At 46.5% G+C, this 6,924-nt stretch overlaps 1 non-coding gene across 1 annotated transcript; it reads left to right on the plus strand.

Moving 5' to 3' along the window:
• The first annotated feature begins 584 nt into the window (after positions 1 to 584).
• TRNAM-CAU lies at positions 585 to 671 on the plus strand. Its single transcript is given in 2 exon segments — positions 585 to 622; positions 636 to 671. It is a non-coding gene; the product is annotated as a tRNA-Met (tRNA).
• Positions 672 to 6,924: the final 6,253 nt, after the last annotated feature.

Below are 6,924 nucleotides of genomic sequence, written 5' to 3' on the forward strand. Positions count from 1 at the left end.
TTTGAACTATGTAATCTCCCACTATGGAGAGGCGAGACTACGAACCAACTTTGTGTTTATCGATACGTACAGTACACCCATATATGGATTCTCATCACAACCTGCTATTATCTGTTTTTATATCGGATGGATTGGTTTGCTGGCCAATGAACCTGCATAAAAGAAGTGCAAGGGCTGGATCAGATGGTGGTCCATTTGTGCCCCCAAAGTACACTTTGATGGAATGATGGATCCTTGAGAAGTAGGCTCCATATTTTTGCATTTTTCTTTTCTTTTCTTGAGAACCATGGGGTCGTTGGAATCATTAACTGATTGGTTGATAGTTATTATCACTGTGTCGGCCATGAAATGAACAAGATGAGCTTGCTGCTGTTGCATGAGCTTTGCTGAAATCGAAATGTACAGACACCGTTTAGAATCTCTCGCGGTTGCATACGTAAAACTGGTGCTGGGAATGAACATGAGTAGAATCAGATCACTAACTGATGCCTCGCAGCTGGAGACTGGACCGTGACACCACACTATTTTACTGGCTTCAGAGATAACATTTATAACTAACTTTTGATAAAAAGAAATATCACAATGGGGCGGTGGCGCAGTTGGCTAGCGCGTAGGTCTCATAGCTAAAGCGAGTGATCCTGAGGTCGAGAGTTCGAGCCTCTCTCGCCCCATTTTTTATTTAATATTTTGCTGGCATTAAATTATTTCCCTTTTGGCTCCTAGTTAAAAATCTTTTGGTGGCTTAAAAAATAAGCCGCTTTCCCCAGCTTTTTTCATAAGCCGTCTCTCTTATACATTGAGAATTTTAAACTAGTTATGGGATAATTAAATTAGAAGCCTCGTCAAGTTGGCCCTATGTCTGACCTTGTTACGACTTTTGCTGTTGCTTAGCTCGTATGCAACCACGAAACTTCTTGCCAGCTTTTTTCTTTTTTCATTTTCCCGTACGATGGATTAGGCAGGCGGTACTGCAATCAAGAGATAACGGAACATCAAAACTAAAGATTAAAAAAAGATGATAAAGGAACAACACCTAGGAAGGATAAAACTTCAGGCCATGCTTCCACGGTTCTTGTACCAAATCCAGTCCTTGGTGCCCTCTTAAGTTCTTATGTTTTGCCGTCGAGTTAAATATATATATAACCCCCTAGACTTCCAGATTTCGACCATATCACCCCCTCAATTCAAAAACGGGTACTTAATCGCTTGAAATACCGGACAAAACACCCCCAAGGCACTTCTTAAGCGGTTTCTGACGGTGATGTTGGTAACGTGGCGCGAACCAAGACAGAGAACACGGCTAGACCGGCCACATCGAGCGCATCCGCTCAGCCTCCTGTTAAAGAACTCAACTATAAATAACTATTAAATAAATAGAAGTGGTGAAGTGCCCTAAGGAGGGAAGGGGGGGCATATGCCCCTTTTCATGTTGATTTTGTGTTCTGCAAATCAATTTTTTTGTAATTTATTTAATATGTAGATATATTGGACCCTTAATTAAGATGGGCCTTAGGCCGCCACACCTTTTGCCATAGACATTCAGATTTCGACCATATGACCCCCTCAATTCAAAAACCGGGTACTTAACCTCCCAAACTTTGAAATACTGGATAAAACACCCCCAAGACACTGCTTAAGCGGTTTCTGACGGTGGTTTTGTGACGTGGCGCGAACCAAGACAGAGAATATGGCTGCACCGGCCACATCGAGCGCACACGCTCAGCCTCCTGTTAAAGAACTTAACTATAAATAACTATTAAATAAATAGAACATGACAAAGTGCCCTAAGGAGGGGGGGATATGCCCCTGTTCGTGTTGATTTTTTGTTCTGCAAATCAAATATTTTGTAATTTATTTAACATGTAGATATATTGGACCCTTAATCAAGATGGGCCTTAGGCAGCTGCACCTTTTGCCATGGCCTAGGGGCAACCCTGGCGTCCGAATGGCGAGGACGGGCAGCGCGCGCTCTTATGGTCGATAGCGTTGGCCGGGAATAGACGGGGCATGTGTGGAAGCAGTGCGCTCAGCGCGGCCACCACCATGATGAGGAGTGGTTGGGAGAGACCCAATGCAAGCGGTCGGTGCAGTGACGTTTTCGGCCTTACCTCATGGCCACATTAGCGCAACGGTCGTCAAAACCACTTAGCAGGGTATCATGGGGTGTTTTATCCGGCATTTCAAATTTTGGGGCACTAAGTACCTGGTATTTGAGTTGAGGGGGGTGATGTGATCGAAATCTGGAAGTCTAGGGGGGCTATATACATTTAACTCTTTTGTCGCCCCACCTGCTACTCTGTTCCTGAACCACAAAGGTGTGAGAAGGACAAGGTAACACTTGTGTGTTCATCCCTCATGTGCCTAGGATCAAGTCGAAATCGCACATATATTCCCTCATGTGTGTTCATCCCTCTCTCAGTAAAGCACCCACTCCAGTCTAGTAACTAGAACACGTCACATGATAACACATACAACAAATGTTGTCGGTCGCTTGTTTCACATGCAAAGATTCTCCTATTTTTCAATCATAAATTTTATTAGAGAGGACAAGAGGATGAAGACTTTGCTTCACAGGCAGTTGTTCAGACTTGGCTTGTACGAGTTCCTGTGAACCTGTTGGCACGTGACTTGTAGTAGTAGCCTGCGCAAGTGGGCTGGCAACATCAGATGACTTCTTTGTTGGTGATGCTCCTTTGAGTACCGAGTTGTCATTTCCACGATGCAAACCCAAGATCTTGCTTTTATTGGTTGTGTCTGACAGTGACCTTGTTGAAGACATTGTTTTGGGAACGTAGTCTTTCTCCAGGGTGAAAACCTATGATATTTGATCAGGCGCCGACAAACGTTCGTGCATTGTTTCCTTCCTGGCTTCCTGGAGGCATTGCTTTTGAAGAACCTTCTTTGTAGTATGGGTGCTGTCTTTGGTGGTGGTTAGAGTACTGCTACTGTGGGTGATTGATCATCATGGCAGGGTATTTTTTTTTTTTCGTTTCTCAATCTTTTTTGGTTGTGTGCATGCTAGATGTCCTTTTTAGACATCTTGTTGATGCAGAGACTAGATGTAATTGGTATCTACTTAATATTAATATATTCCCCTTTTGAAAAATGATGGAAAGGGTTATGAGCATTTGATCTTGTTACATATGGGGGTATCCCTTTTCTCAAGAACCAAACCAGGTACAACAACATACAGTACACAATTCTTCAAAATGCATACGCACGTGTAAGACTTTGAACGCCACATAACACATCCGTACGTATATGCTCAAATATCTTTACTTCTAATGGAGCAGTTGGTAGTCTCCGCCGGTCAATTTTCGTCCCACTAGAGATGGTTTTTTTCGTCCTCGATCCCACCTCCCGCATCCCATCGATTCCCCCCTCCGCCCTCGAACCAGAAAAAAACGGTATGCTCCCACAATGTCCAGTGCTAAACCCTCCGGTTGATAAAAGAACTCGTTCTGAAAATAATCTACGAAAATAAACCTACAAAAATTAGCCAGACGCTCGCACCCAAATCCTTGTGCCCTCGATGCACTTGCCCACCGCCGCTCTCCTCTGCACCAACCCCAACCCCGCTGCCGCCTCAATCCCACCGCCGCCGGGTTCCTCCTCCTCTAGCGCCGCCGCTCTAGCCCCTCACCTTCTTAGCCTGGATCCGCGCGACAAGGTGTTGGGGCTATGGGAGAGAAGGCTCCATATCGCGCGACAAGGTGAGGGGCGCCCAGATCCGCAGCGGCACCACCACGCCCTCGTCCACCTGGCCCTCGAGGTCAGCCATGAAGGTCCGGCCCGACCAATGGATGGATGGGGATGAAACCCTAGCCCAAAACCCACCCATGGATGGATGGGGATGGGGTGACGACAACGGCGGCGACGGCCTTCTCTCGGTGCTTGCTGATGTGGTGGACATCGACGTTGGTGACGGGTTGCAGCACGTAGACATCAAAGGTACTGACGCCCTCCATCCTCCTGTTGGGGATCGTAGCAGAAATTTAAAATTTTCTACGCATCACCAAGATCAATCTATGGAGTAATCTAGCAACGAGGGGAAGGGGAGTGCATCTACATACCCTTGTAGATCGCTAAGCGGAAGCGTTGCAAGAACACGGATGAAGGAGTCGTACTCGCAGCGATTCAGATCGCGGTTGATTCCGATCTAAGCGCCGAACAACGGCGCCTCCGCGTTCAACACACGTGCAGCCTGGTGACGTCTCCCACGCCTTGATCCAGCAAGGGGAGAAGGAGTGGTTGGGGAAGACTCCATCCAGTAGCAGCACGACGGCGTGGTGGTGAAGGAGGAGCGTGGCAATCCTGCAGGGCTTCGCCAAGCACCGCGGGAGAGGAGGAGCACTTGGGAGAGGGGGAGGGCTGCGCCAGAACTTGGGTTGCGGCTGCCCTCCCACCCCCCACATATATATAGGGGCAAGGGAGAGGGGGGCCGCTCCCCTCAGATCCAATCTGAGGAGGGGGCGCCGGCCAGGGGGGTTGCCTTGCCCCCCAAGGCAAGTGGGGCGCCCCCCTTTAGGGTTCCCCCAAACCCTAGGCGCATGGGCCCTAGGGGGGAGGCGCCCAGCCCACTAAGGGGCTGGTCCCTCTCCACACACAGCCCATAGGGCCCTCCAGGGCAGGTGGACCCTCCCGGTGGACCCCCGGAACCCCTTCGGTGGTCCCGGTACAATACCGGTAACCCCCCGAATTGTTCTGGTGACCGTATGATGACTTCCCATATATAAATCTTTACCTTCGGACCATTTCGGAACTCCTCGTGACGTCCGGGATCTCATCCGGGACTCCAAACAACATTCGGTAACCACGTACATCTATTCCCTATAACCCTAGCGTCATCGAACCTTAAGTGTGTAGACCCTACGGGCTCGGGAGTCATGCAGACATGGCCGAGACAACTCTCCGGTCAATAACCAACAGCGGGATCTGGATACCCATGTTGGTTCCCACATGCTCCACGATGATCTCATCGGATGAACCACGATGTCAAGGATTCAATCAATCCCGTATACAATTCCCTTTGTCTATCGGTACGATACTTGCCCGAGATTCGATCGTCGGTATCCCGATACCTTGTTCAATCTCGTTACCGGCAAGTCTCTTTACTCGTTCCGTAACACATCATCCCGTGATCAACTCCTTGGTCACATTGTGCACATTATGATGATGTCCTACCGAGTGGGCCCAGAGATACCTCTCTGTTACACGGAGTGACAAATCCTAGTCTCGATTCGTGCCAACCCAACAGACACTTTCGGAGATACCAGTAGTGCACCTTTATAGCCACCCAGTTACGTTGTGACATTTGGCACACCCAAAGCACTCCTACGGTATCCGGGAGTTGCACAATCTCATGGTCTAAGGAAATGATACTTGACATTAGAAAAGCTTTAGCATACGAACTACACGATCTTGTGCTAGGCTTAGGATTGAGTCTTGTCCATCACATCATTCTCCTAATGATGTGATCCCGTTATCAACGACATCCAATGTCCATGGTCAGGAAGCGTAACCATCTATTGATCAACGAGCTAGTCAACTAGAGGCTTACTAGGGACATGGTGTTGTCTATGTATCCACACATGTATCTGAGTTTCCTATTAATACAATTCTAGCATGGATAATAAACGATTATCATGAACAATGAAATATAATTTATTATTGCCTCTAGGGCATATTTCCAACAGTCTCCCACTTGCACTAGAGTCAATAATCTAGTTCACATCGCCATGTGATTAACACTCGCAGGTCACATCGCCATGTGATCAACATCCAAAGAGTTTACTAGAGTCAATAATCTAGTTCACATCACTGTGTGATTAACACTCAATGAGTTCTGGGTTTGATCATGTTATGCTTGTGAGAGAGGTTGTAGTCAACGGGTCTGCCATATTCAGATCCCTATGTATTTCGCAAAACTTTATGTCAATATCGTAGATGCTGCTACCACGTTCCACTTGGAGCTATTCCAAATTGTTGCTCCATTATACATATCCAGTATCTCTACTCAGAGCTATCCGGATAGGTGTTAAGCTTGCATCGACGTAACTCTTTACGTCGAACTCTTCATCACCTCCATAATCGAGAAACATTTCCTTATTCCTCTAAGGATAATTTTGACTGCTATCTGGTGATCCACTCCTAGATCACCTTTGTACCCTCTTCCCAGACATGTGGCAAGGCACACATCCGGTGCGGTACTCAGCATGGCATACCGTATAGAGCCGAAGCATAGGGGACGACCTTCGTCCTTCCTCTTGCTTCTGCCGTGGTCAATCTTTGAGTCTTACTCAACTTCACACCTTACAACTCAGGTAATAACCCCTTCTTTGACTGATCTATTTTGAACTCCTTCAAAATCATGTCAAGGTGTGCGTTCTTTGAAAGTATCATCAGGCGTCTTGATCTATCTCTATAGATCTTGATGCCCAATATGTAAGCAGCTTTATCCAGGTCTTCCTTTGAAAAACACTCTTCAAACAACCGTTTATGCTTTCCAGAAATTCTACATTATTTCGGATCAACAATATGTCATCCACATATACTTATCAGAAATGTTGTAGTGCTCCCACTCATTTTCTTGTAAATACAAGTTTCTAGCAAACATTGTATAAACCTAAAAGCTTTGATCCCTCCATCAAAGCATATATTCTGACTTCGAGATGCTTGCTCTAGTCCATAGAAGGATCGCTGGAGCCAGCATACCTTTTAGCATCCTTAGGATCGACAAAACTTTGATTGTATCACATACAACTCTTTCTTACAAAAACTGGTAAGAAAACTTGTTTTTGACATCCATCTGTCAGATTTCATAATCGAAAAATACAGCCAATGCTAACATGACTTAAGCATCGCTATGGGTGAGAAATTCTCATCGTAGTCAACTCCTTGAACTTGTGAAAAGACTCTTTCCCA

This window comes from Triticum urartu, chromosome 3 (assembly GCF_003073215.2).
Source record: "Triticum urartu cultivar G1812 chromosome 3, Tu2.1, whole genome shotgun sequence".
In the NCBI taxonomy this organism is placed as follows: domain Eukaryota; kingdom Viridiplantae; phylum Streptophyta; class Magnoliopsida; order Poales; family Poaceae; genus Triticum; species Triticum urartu.